This window comes from Macaca fascicularis, chromosome 2 (assembly GCF_037993035.2).
Source record: "Macaca fascicularis isolate 582-1 chromosome 2, T2T-MFA8v1.1".
NCBI classification, from domain to species: Eukaryota; Metazoa; Chordata; class Mammalia; order Primates; family Cercopithecidae; genus Macaca; species Macaca fascicularis.
The window spans coordinates 157,908,070-157,920,487 of NC_088376.1; the positions used below are offsets into that span (position 1 = coordinate 157,908,070).

At 39.0% G+C, this 12,418-nt stretch overlaps 1 protein-coding gene and 1 pseudogene across 20 annotated transcripts in view; both read left to right on the forward strand.

Moving 5' to 3' along the window:
• The window catches only part of ZNF148 (zinc finger protein 148), a 142,037-nt gene that overhangs the window by 23,130 nt on the left and 106,489 nt on the right, over positions 1 to 12,418 (forward strand). The gene's annotated exons all lie outside the window — the stretch shown is intronic.
• LOC141409719 (dnaJ homolog subfamily B member 6-like) lies at positions 6,228 to 8,611 on the forward strand (annotated as a pseudogene).

The following is a 12,418-nucleotide window of genomic DNA, read 5'->3' on the forward strand; positions in this document are numbered from 1 at the left end:
AATCTATTATATGGGCTTACCACATTTTTTCTGTATCCATTCATCAGTTGTTGGGTTGTTTCCACTTTTTTTCTTTTTTTTTTTTTTTTTGAGACGGAGTCTCGCTCTGTCGCCCAGGCTGGAGTGCAGTGGCGCGATGTCGGCTCACTGCAAGCTCCGCCTCCCGGGTTCACGCCATTCTCCTGCCTCAGCCTCCCGAGTAGCTGGGACTACAGGCGCCCACAACCGCGCCCGGCTAATTTTTTGTATTTTTAGTAGAGACGGGGTTTCACCGTGGTCTCGATCTCCTGACCTTGTGATCCGCCCGCCTCGGCCTCCCAAAGTGCTGGGATTACAGGCGTGAGCCACCGCGCCCGGCTCCACTTTTTTTCTTTTTGGCCATTATGAGTAATGCTGCTGTGAACGTCCATGTGCAAGTTTTTATGTGAACATTTGTTTTAATTTCTTTTGTGTATATGTGTATCTAGGAGTGAAAAATTGCTGAGTCGTGTGGTACCTCTGTTTAACCATTTGAGTAACTTCCAGACTATGTTTCAAAACAGCTTTACCATTTTACATTTCTATCAGCAGTATATGAGGGTTCCAGTTTCCCCATATCCTCGATAACACTTCTTAGTGGCTTTTTGATTATAGCTATACTGGTGGGTGTGAAGCAGTATTTCATGGTTTGATTAGCATGTCTCTGTTGGCTAATGCTGTGGAGCATCATTTCTTCTGCTTGTTGGCCATTTATATGTATTTTTTGGAGAAATGTCTTCAGATCTTTTGCCTGTTTTTTAGTTGGGTTGTCTTTTTATTGTTGGGTTTTAAGAGTTCTTTGTATGTTCTGGATATTAGACTTATCAGTTAAATGATTTGCAGATATCTTCTCCAATTCTGTGGGTTGTTTTCACTTTCTTGATAGTGTCTTTTGAAGCATAACAGTTAAAATTTTCTTATTGTAATAAAAAATACATAACATGAGATCTACCCTTTTAACAAATTTCTAAGTGTGTAATACAGTATTGTTAACTATAAGCACAATGTTGTACAGCAGATCTCTAGAACGTTTTCATTTTGGATAGCTTAAACAACACCCATTGAATAGCAGCTGCTCATTTTTTTTTTTGAAACATGGTCTCACTCTGTGGCCCAGGTCAGCGTGCAGTGGCGCAGTAACGGATTGCAGTCTCAACCTCCTGGGCTTAAACGAGCCTCTGACCTCAGCCTTCTGAGTAGCTAGGACTACAGGCGCTTGCCACCACGCCTGGCTAATTTTAAAATTTTCTATTATTTTTGTAGAGACTGGGTCTCATTCTGTTGCCCAGGCTAGAGTGGAGTGGTGCGATCACAGCTCACTGTAGTCTTGACCTCTTGGCCTCAAGCGATCCTCCCACCTTGGTCACTCAAAGTGCTGGGATTACAGGTGTGGACCACCACACCCAGCCTCAACTCCTCATTTCTACCTCCCGTCATCCCCTGGCAACCATTGTTTTACTTTCTGCTCCTATGAGATTGACTGCTTTATCTTAGATCCCTCATAAAAGTGGAATCATACAGTATTTGGCCTCCTGTGACTGGCTTGTTTCACTTATGTTCTTAAGGTTCATCCGTTTTGTCAACGTTACAGAATTTCCTTCTTTTAGGATGAATAATGTTCCATTGTGTGTATGTATACACATATGGACCGCTGCCAGTCCGAGGCCTGTTACAGATTGGGCTGCGCAGCAGGAAGTGAGCGGCAGGTCAGTGAGCATTACTGCCTGAGCTCTGCCTAGTGTCAAATCAGCAGTGGTGTCAGATTCTCTTAGATTCTCTTGGGAGCATGAAGCCTATTGTTAACAGCGGAATCTATTTTACATGCTCCTTTTGAGAATCTAATGCCTGATGATCTAAGGTAGAACAGTTTCATCCTGAAACCATCCTTGATCCATTGAAAAAATGTCTTCCATGAAACCAGTCCCTGGTGCTAAAAAGGTTGGGGACCACTGCTGTAGTGGACATAAGTGTGAATATTTCCTCAGAAATCCATGGTGGTGGCTCACGCCTGTTATCCTAGCACCTGGGGAAGCTGAGGCCAGGGCGGGCGGGTCATTTGAGGTCAGGAGTTTCCTGCGTGGCCACCATGGTGAAACCCCATCTCTAATAAAAATACAAAAAAATTAGCTGGGCCTGGTGACGCATGCCTGTAGTCTCAGCTACTTGGGAGTCTGAGGTGGGAGAGTCACTTGAACCAGGGAGATGGAGGTTGCAGTAAGCCGAGATTGTGCCACGCCACTGCATCACTGGGTGACAGAGTGAGACTCTATCTCAAAAAAACAAAAAACAAAACAAAACCCAAAACCCATTATCAATTCTTTTGGATAAATATGCAGAAGTGGGATTTCTGGAACGTATAGTAGTTCTTTTTTTAGTTTTGTGAGGAACCTCTGAACTTTAAAAAAAAAAATAGTGTCTGCACCATTTTACGTTCCTATGAACAGTACGCAGGGTTTACACTTTCCCCATCCTTGCCAACACTTGTTATTTTTATTTTTGGATAATGGTTGTTCATACAAGTTCATGTATCTTTTTGGTATAATGATTTCTTTCTTTTGGATATACACCCAGTAATGGGATTTTGGGGTCGAATAGTAGCTCTGTTTTAAGTTTGTTTGGTTTTTGAGACAGGGTCTGGCTCTGTCATCTGAGCTGTAGTGCAGTTGGTGAGATCATAGCTCACTGCAGCCTCAAACTCCTGGACTCAAGTGATCCGCCCGCCTCAGCCTCCCAAAGTGCTGGGATTACAGGTGTAAACCACCACATCTCGCCTGTTTTAAGTTTTTTGAGAAATCTCCAAACTGTTTTCCACAGTGGCTGAACTAATTTACATTTCCGCCAGCAATATTTAAGTGTTCCGTTTTCTTCACAGCCTCACCAATGTCTGTTAGTTTTTGATTTTTAATAATAGCCATTCTTACTGGTGTGAGATGGTAGCTCATTGTGGTTTTGATTTGCATATTCCTGATGATTACTGATGGTGAGCATCTGCTTATATACCTGTTGGCCTTTTGTATGTTGTCTTTGAATAAATATTTTTTCAGGTCCTTTGCCCATTTAAAATGCAGGCTATTTGTTATTTTTTGCTATTGAGTTGTAGGAGTTCCTTATATATTGTGGATTTTAGCCCCTTAGCAGATGTGTAGTTGCAAATATTTTTTCCCATTCCGTAAGTTGCCTGGTTGCTCTGTTGATTGATCTCTTTGCTCTGTAGAAGCTTTTTAGCTTGATGTAACCTCACTTGTCTGTTTTTACGCTTGTTGCCCATGCTTTTGGTGTCAAATCCTAGAAATCATAGCTGTGTCATGAACCTTTTCTTCCATGTTTTTTCTAGGAGTTTTACAGTTTCAGCTCTTATTAAAGTTTCTAATCTATTTTGAGTTGACTTTTATGTACGGTGTAAAATGAGGGTCAAACTTCAATTCTTTTTCATATAGCTGCCCAGATTTCCCAGTACCATTTATTGAAGAGACTGTTCTTTTCCCGTTGTAGATTCTTGGCACCTTTCTTGAAGATCAATTGCCTCTGTATGCCTGGGTTTATTTCTGGGCTTTCTGTTCTGTTCCATTGGTCTGTATGTCTTGTTTTTATGCCAGTACCATACTGTTTTAATATGTTTTGAAATCAGGAAGTGTGAGGCCTTTAACTTTGTTGTTCTTTTTCAAGATTGTTTTGGCTACACTCGGGGGCTTTTGTGGTTCTCTTTGGGTTTTAGGATTGTTTTTGTGTTCCTGTAAAAAATGCCATTGGGATTTTCATTGAGATTTATTGAATCTGTACATCACTGTGAGTAGTGTGGACATTTTAACATTAAGTCTTCTAATCCATGAACATGGGATATGTTTCCATTTATTTGTGTCTTTAATTTCTTTCATCAGTGTTTTGTAGTTTTCAGTGTGTACAAGTCTTTTGCTTCCTTAGTTAAGTTTATTTTTAAGTATTCTTTTTGATGCTATTGCTGTTGTATAGCTTTTTTTTTTTTTTTTTTTTTTTTTTTAATTGAGACGGGGTCTTGCTTTTTTGCCTGGGCTGAAGTGCAGTGGTGCTATCACAGCTCACTGCAGCCTTGACCTCTCAGGCCTGAGTGATCCTCCTGTCTTAGCCTTCTGACTAGCTGGGACTACAGGTATGTGCCATCACACCAGACTTTTCTTCTGACAGTTTTATAGCTTTAACTGTTACTTATAGGTCTTTAATTCATTTAACTATTTTTTTTTTTCTTCCTTAGAGACAGGGTCTTGCTCTGTCACCCAGGCTGGAGTGCAGTGGCACGATCAAAGCTCACTGCAGCCTTGATCTCCCAGGCTCAAGCAATCCTCCAGCTGCAGCCTACTGAGTAGCTGGGACTATGGCATGTGCCACCATGCCCAGCTAATTTTTGTTGGTTTTTTTTTTTTTTTTTTTTGTAGAAACAACAATTTTTTTTTTGGTAGAAAAAAAATTTTTTTTTAATTTTTATTTTTAAATTTTTTTAATTAATTAATTTTTTTTTTTGGAGAGACAACCTTGCCCAGGCTGGTCTCAAGCTCCTGGGCTCAAATAATCCACCTGCGTTAGCTGGGATTACAGGCATGAGCCACTGAGCCAGGTCTTCAATCTATTTAGAGTTAATGTTTATATATGGAATGATGAAGGTATCCAATTTCATTCTTTTGCATGTAGATATTCTTTGGTTCTAGCACTGGTTTGTTGAAAAAACTTGTTTCTCTACTTAATTGTCTTGGTGTCAAGAAATTGGTTGACTCAGCCTGGTGCAGTGGGCACACTCCTGTAGCTTCAGCTATTTGGGAGGCTGAGATAGGAGGATCTTTGAGCCCAGGAGTTCGAGTCCAGCCTGGGCAACATAATGAGACCCTGCCTCTATAAAAAGAATACATAAAATTAGGAGGCTGAGGCAGGAGAATCGCTTGAAGCTGGGGAGTGGAGTTTGCAGTGAACTGAGATCATGCCACTGCACTCCAGCCTGGGCGACAGAGCAGGATCCTGTCTCAGAAACAAACAAACAAACAAACAAAAAAACATAAAATTTAACAAAAAGGATTGACCATAAATGTAGTTATTTATGTCTGGACTCTAAATTCTATTCCTTGATGTATGTGTTTATCTTCATGCCAGTACCACAGTGTCTTGATTACTGTAGCTTTGTTAGTTTTAAAATCAGAATATATGCATCTTCTAACTTTGTTCTTTTCTTTCAAGATTGTTTTGGATTTTCTTGGTCCTTTGCAATTCCATATGAATTTTAGCATTAGTTTGTCCATTTCTGCAAAAAAAGATTCTGGGGTTTTGATAGGAGTTGCACTGAATCAGTAGGTGATTTGGTGAAGTATTTTCATCTTAACATTATGAAATGTTTCAGTCCATGAACATTAGATGTTTGTTTAGGTCTTTGTTAATTTCTTTCAGGGATGTTTTGTAGTTTTCAGTGTACATGTCTTGTACCTGTTTTGTTAAATTTATTACCAAGTACTTTATTTTTTTTTTTTTTTGCTGCTATTATGTGTTTATTATTTTCTTAATTTTATTTTTGAATTTTTCATTGCTAGTGTATAGAAATATAGTTGATTTTTGTAAATTTTGAATCCTTGGTGAACTTGTTTATTCTAGTAGCTGTAGTGGATTCCATAGGGTTTTCTATATATATGTCATCTGGAAATAGAGACAGTTTTTTTTTGTCCCCAATATTAATGTCATTTAATTCAGTTTTTTGTTTAATTTACTGTATTGGTCCATTCTCACACTGCTATAAGGAAATACCCAAGACTGGGTAATTTATAAAGGAAATAGGTTTAATTGGCTGGGGAGGCCTCAAGAAACTTACGAATATGGCAGAAGATGAAGGGGAAATAAGGACCTTCTTCACGTGTTGGCAGGAGAGAGAAGTGCAAGTAGTGGAAATGCCAGATGCTTATGAAACCATCACATCTTGTGAGAACTCATTCACCATCTTGAGAACAGCATGGGGGAACTGTCCCTATGATCCAGTCATCTCCCTCCCTTGACATGTGGGGATTACAGGTCCCTCCCCTGACATGTGGGGATTACAATTCGAGATCAAATTTGGGTGGGGTACAGAACCAAATCAGATCATTTACCTTGCTAGAACCTCTACTATAGTGTTGAATAGAAGTAGTAGCAAGAGCAGACATCCTTGTCTTATTTCTGATCTTAGGGGGAAGCACTTATTATTTTACTTTTAAATATGATATTAGCTTTGATTTTTCATAGATGGCCTTTATCAGGTTAAGGAAGTTCCCTCTCCTAGTTGGGTGTTTTTATTGTGTAAATGGTTTTGTATTTCATCAAATGTTTTTCTTCATCTAAGATGATTTGCCAAAAATAAAAGTTTTTGGCCTTTGTTCTATTGATGTGGTGTATTATATTGATTTTCAAATCTTAAGCCAACTTGCATTTCTGAGATTGGTCATGCATAATCCTTTCTATGTGTTGGTAGATTTGGTTTGTTAGTATTTTGTTGAGGATTTTTGCAGCTACATTTGTAAGAGTTATAGGCTTGTCATTTTCTTTTCTTGTGATGTCTTTGTCTTGTGTTGGTAATAGTAATGCTGATCTCATAAAATGAATTGAAGAATATTCTCCCCAAGTTTTGGGAAGAGTTTGTGAACAGTTGGTATTAATTCTTCATTAAATGTTTGGTAGAATTCACCAGTGAAGCCATCTGAGCCTGCAGGTTTCTTTGTTTTTGGCAGCATTTGAGGGGACTTTTAAATTAAGAAGTCAGTTTTATTTAATGGCTATGGGGTTATTTATATTCTCTATTTCATCTTGGTTATGTTTTGCTAGTGTGGTTTTGAGAAGTTGGTGTCAAATTTAAGAGCATAAAATTGTTTGTAATATTCCCTTATATTCTTTTAAAATTGCTATAGGATCTGTACTGATGTCCTCTGTTTCAGACCTGATGTTTTGTGTCTTCTCTTTGTCTTTTGTTGTTGTTGTTGTTGTTAATTTTGCTAGAGTCTTAATAATTTTTTTGCTTAATTGATTTTCTCTATTTTCCTCTTTTATTTTTTCTTTTAATAATCCTTCTTGCTTTGGCTTCATTTTGCTCTTTTTAAGTTTCTTTTGGTAATTCGGTTTCTGGTTTTAGATCTTTCTTCATTTCTAATATAAGCATTTAGTGCATCTGATTGTTGTTAGCTGCATCCCATGTATTTTGATATGTGTTTTGTTTTTGTTTTCATTTATTTTTATGTATATTTAAAAATTTTGAGACTTCTGTTTTGATCCATGGACTTTTTAAAAGTGTGTTGTTTATTCCGCTATTTAGAGATTTTCCTGTTGTCTTTCTGTTACTGATTTCTAGTTTGAGTAGAGTATGGTTAGAAAATACACTGTTACCATTTCAGTTCTTTTAAGTTTTTTGAGGTTTGTTTTATGGCCTTGGTGAATGTTCCATGGGTGCTTGAAAAAAAGGTGTATTCTGCTGTTATTGAGTGGAATATTCTCTGCATATGTCAATAAGACCCTGTTGGTTGATTGTGCTATTAATGTAGCCACTCTGCTTTAAAAAATTTATTGTTATATCTTTCCATTCTTGTGCTTTTTGTTATGTTGCCAAATTTAAATTTCTTGCAAGCAACATATAATTGGGCCATTAAAAAAAATCTACTCAGGCTGAGAGGAGATCCGGAGCCCAGAGCATCCAGGCCACTGCCCCACCTCCCCTGTGTCCCATCGCCTGCCACCTGCATCCTCAGTCCTCTTCCAACAATCTGCTAAAACATGTTGAATTACTATGAAGTTCTAGGTGTGCAGAGACATACCTCACCCAAGGATACTAAAAAAACATAATGAAAACTGGCACTGAAGTGGCACCCAGATTACATTCCTGAGAATAAAGAAGAAACAGAGAGAAAATTAAAACAAGTGGCTGAGGCATGTGAGGTGCTGTAAGATGCTAAAAGATGGTACATCTATGACAGATATGGCAAAGAAGGATTAAATGGTGGTGGAGGAAGTGGAAGTCATTTTGACAGTCCATTTGAGTTTGGCTTCACATTCTGTAACCCAGATGATGTCTTCAGGGAATTTTTTTTTTGTTGGAAGGAACCCATTTTTATTTGACTTCTTTGAAGACCCTTTTGAGGACTTTTTTTTTGTAATAGGGTCCCTGAGGAAGCCAAGGGACAGAGTCATTTTTTCCACATTCAGTGGATTTCCATCTTTTGGAAGTGGATTTTCTTCTTTTGATACAAGATTTGTTACATTCAGATCACTAGGTCATGGGGGCTTCACTTCATTCTCTTCTGTGTCATTTGGTGGTAGTGAGATGGGCACTTCCAAATTGATACAAGGTTCTACTAAAATGGCTAATGGCAGAAAAATCACTACAAAGATAATTGTTGGGAATGGTCAAGAAGGAATAGAATTTGAGGAAGATGGCCAGTTAAAGTCCTTAACCATACACGGTTAGGAGCAGCTGCTGCAGTTGGGTAACTCAAGTAATTCAATGCGTGCATTTAACAGAACCGTTAAACTATAATAAGCATCATTTGAGGATTAACATAAACTTTTTTTTTTTTAACATTTCAGATGAACCCAACTTTCAGTATAATTGTACCAAATCTAAAGTTTGTATAAACAGCTCAACAGAGTCCCCATTTGTCATAGACTTTTGAGTTTATTGTTGGTGTGTCCGGAGTTGGTTCCTGCCCGTGGGTTCGTGGTCTCTCAAACTTCAAGAATGAAGCCACAGACCTTCGCAGTCGGTGAATGTTACAGCTCTTAAAGATGGCACAGACCTAGAGTGAGCAGTAGCACGGTTTATTGTGAAGAGCAAAAGGACAAAGCTTCCACAGTGTAGAAGGGGACCTGAGTGGGTTGCCGCTGCTGGCTGGGGTGGCCAGCTTTTATTCCCTTATTTGTCCCCTCCCACGTTCTGTTTCTGTGCTATCAGAATGCCCTTTTTTCAATCCTCCCTGAGATTGGCTACTTTTAGGATTCTGCTGATTGGTGCGTTTTACAGAGTGCTGATTAGTGCATTTTGCAAAGCACTGATTGGTGCGTTTTACAGAGTGCTGATTGGTGCATTTTACAATCCTCTTTGCTAGCTACAGAGTGCTGATTGGTGAGTTTTTACAGAGCGCTGATTGGTGCATTTTACAATCCTCTTGCTAGCTACAGTGTGCTGATTGGTACATTTTACAATCCTCTTGTAAGACAGAAAAGTTCTCCAAGTCTCCACTTCCCAGGAAGTCCAGCTAGCTTCACCTCTCATTGGGACCACATAATAGGACCTTTTTTTTTTTTTTGTCTTTAAAATTGTAAATTTCTATGTGTGCTTTGCATTTTTATTAAATGTACTCCAAGGTGAGCCTTGACACTTTAGTCACAGGGAAAGATTGCATACTAAAAAAGACATGTAAAAGCATGGATCTGCTTTTCCATCGTGTTTAAAATGTGAGCCATGTAGTGTTAGCCTGCTGTGAAGTTAACATTGCCAGGAAGAATCTTCTACAGAAATAGTTACATTTCTGGTTTAATATAAATTAATAATTTTTCTGGTAGTGCGTGAATGTTTGTTTCCTTGTCTTCTTGCAGATTACTAGAACCTTTATTTAGGATTCCATCTTGACTTACTTATTATGTTGTTTTGAGTCTATCTCGGTTTTGTAGTGGCAGTTTTGGTTATTATATGCATACGTGACTTAGTCTACTAGTATCAACATTGATACTTCAACAGAAGTGTGGAAACCTGACTTTTATTTTACCTTTCACCTTCTCCAATTTTAAATATGATTGTCTCGAGTATCAGATGATGTTATAACTTTTGTTTCAATCATGAAATATGATTTATAAAACTAACGAAGGAAAAGTCTTGTTTATACCTATGTTTCCATTCTTTCTGTTGTTTCTTCTTTGATATTTTGACATTCCTTTTTAAAAAATCATTTTCTTTATGTTCAGCAAATTTCCTTCAGCCAGTCTTTATGGATAGATGTGCTAGAGACTTTTTTTTAAAAACTTTTCTTTATTTGAGAATATACTTTTATTTCCTTATTATTTCTTTTTTTTTTTTTTTTTTGAGACGGAGTCTTGCTGTGTCTCCCAGGCTGGAGTGCAGTGGCGTGATCTCGGCTCACTGCAAGCTCCGCCTCCCGGGTTCACGCCATTCTCCCGCCTCAGCCTCCCAAGTAGCTGAGACTACAGGCGCCCGCCACCACGCCCGGCTAGTTTTTTGTATTTTTAGTAGAGACGGGGTTTCACCATGTTAGCCGGGATAGTCTCGATCTCCTGACCTCGTGATCCACCCGCCTCGGCCTCCCAAAGTGCTGGGATTACAGGCTTGAGCCACCGCACCCGGCCTCCTTATTATTTCTGAAGGGCAGTTTCACTGGATATAGAAGTCCCAGTTGGCAGTTGTCTTTTTTTCCAATATTTGAAAAATACTGTGCCACTTTTATTTTTGGCCTCTGTGGTTTGAGATGAGAAATCTGGTGTCATTTGAATTGGTGTTCCCTTATGGGTAATGTGTTGTTTCTCTCTGGCTGCTTTCAAGGTTGTTGTTGTTTTTTTTTTTCCTTTAGTTTTTGAATGTTTAATTATGATGTGTTAGCATGAATTTCAGTAGGCTTATCAACTCTTTGTATTTGCTTAGCTATTTGGATCTGCAAGTTAGTGTTCCCTAAATTTGAGTATGTTTCAGTCATCATTTCTTCAAGTAGTGTTTGAACCGCACTCTTTCTTTCGTCTTTATGGGACTTTGATTGTGTGAATGTTGGATCTTTTTTTATTGTCCTGTAGTACCCTAAAGCTACTACTTTTTTCAGTTTGTTTTCTTCTCTTGTTCAGATTGGGTGAATTCTAATTTTCTGTCCTCAAGTTCAACGATTCTCTTCCCTGTCATTTCCATTTTTTTCCCCCCTGAAACAGGGTGTGGCTCTGTCACTCAGGCTGGAGTTAGTGGCACAATCTTGGCTCACTGCAACCTCCACCTCCCAGGCTCAAGTCATCCCCCTACCTTAGCGTCCTGAGTAGCTGGGACTACAGGTGTAAAGCCACCACGTCTGGCTAATTTTATATTTTTTGTAGAGATGGTGTTTCGCCATGTTGCCCAGGCTGGTCTTGAACTCCTGAGCTCAGGTGATCCACCCGCCTTGGCCTTCCAAAGTGCTGGGATTACAGGCATGAGCCACCATGCCCAGCCCATCTCTATGTTTTTATTGAGCCCACCTTAAAAATTTATTGTAATTTTTAGTTACTTTTTTCTTCTTTTTAGTTTTTATTTGCTTATTTATTTTATTTAATTTTTTTTCTAGGTAGGAGTGCAGTGGTGTGATCACAGCTCACTCTCACTCTGACCTCCCAGGCTCAAGCAATCTTCATACCTTAGCCTGGCAAGTAGCTGGGACTACAGGTGTGTGCCACCATGCCCAGTTAATTTGTAAAAATTTTTTGTAGAGATGGGGTCTCACTGTGTTGCCCATGCTGGTCTTACAACTTCTGTTTCTTTGCTGAGATTTTCCATTTTTTCACTTGTTTCTGGGTAATGTATAATTGTGGAAACATTTTCATTATGGATGTTTTGTGTTTTTTTCACTTGTTGCGGTAGAATTTGTTAATATATTGTTGAAACTTTTGCTTAAAAATTCTTGTCAAATTCCAGCATCTGATTTACTTCTATTTTGGCTTTGGTTGATTTTCTTTTCTCATTTATGGTGTGATTTTCTTAGGTGTTTTTTTGTTACATCATGGACATTTTATCTGTTATCTTAGGAGGCTCTGGGCCCTATTTACATTTTTATTTTAGGAGTGGGCTGTGGTTCCAGTGGCAGTTTAATTTTTAGAGACTTTGCAGTCTACTTGGTTTGTTTGATCCTACTGCAGCGCCCACTGGAAGGGGTTTCCCCATGCTGGGTTTCTGATTGTCTACAGATGGGAGAGGATTATGGTGGGACCCACCTACTGGTCTCTTCTTTTCTCGCCTGTCCTGGTAACTTCGGGCAAGTGAAGAGGTTCTTGGCCCAACCTGAGCCACTTGCTATGGCTGGGTCCATGAATTTCTCCTACTTGCTTCTCCATCTCTAGGTGGAAAACAGAGTCTCAGGCCAAGTAAGGAAGAAGAGTGCTTCCTGTGGTCTTTATTGTCATTTGGGCTTCCAGTTGATCTCCTTCTCCTGATGTTTTCAGGACAACATCAGAGAGTTGTTGCCGTTTGTTTTCGGGGAGGAATCTGACTATCTGAGCTACTTTCTTTTGCTAGATTGGTGGTTGGGAAATGTCAGGTCTGGGTTGTCTTCTTCTGTTGGGTGTGAGGACATGAAACACTCTGCTGCTGTTTTGTTTCTCCATTCCTTGGGTCCCAAGTTGGTTTACTGCCTTTTTACCACCTTTGGATTTTCCTTTGCTTGTTATTTCAATGGTTTACAGTTGTGCTTCG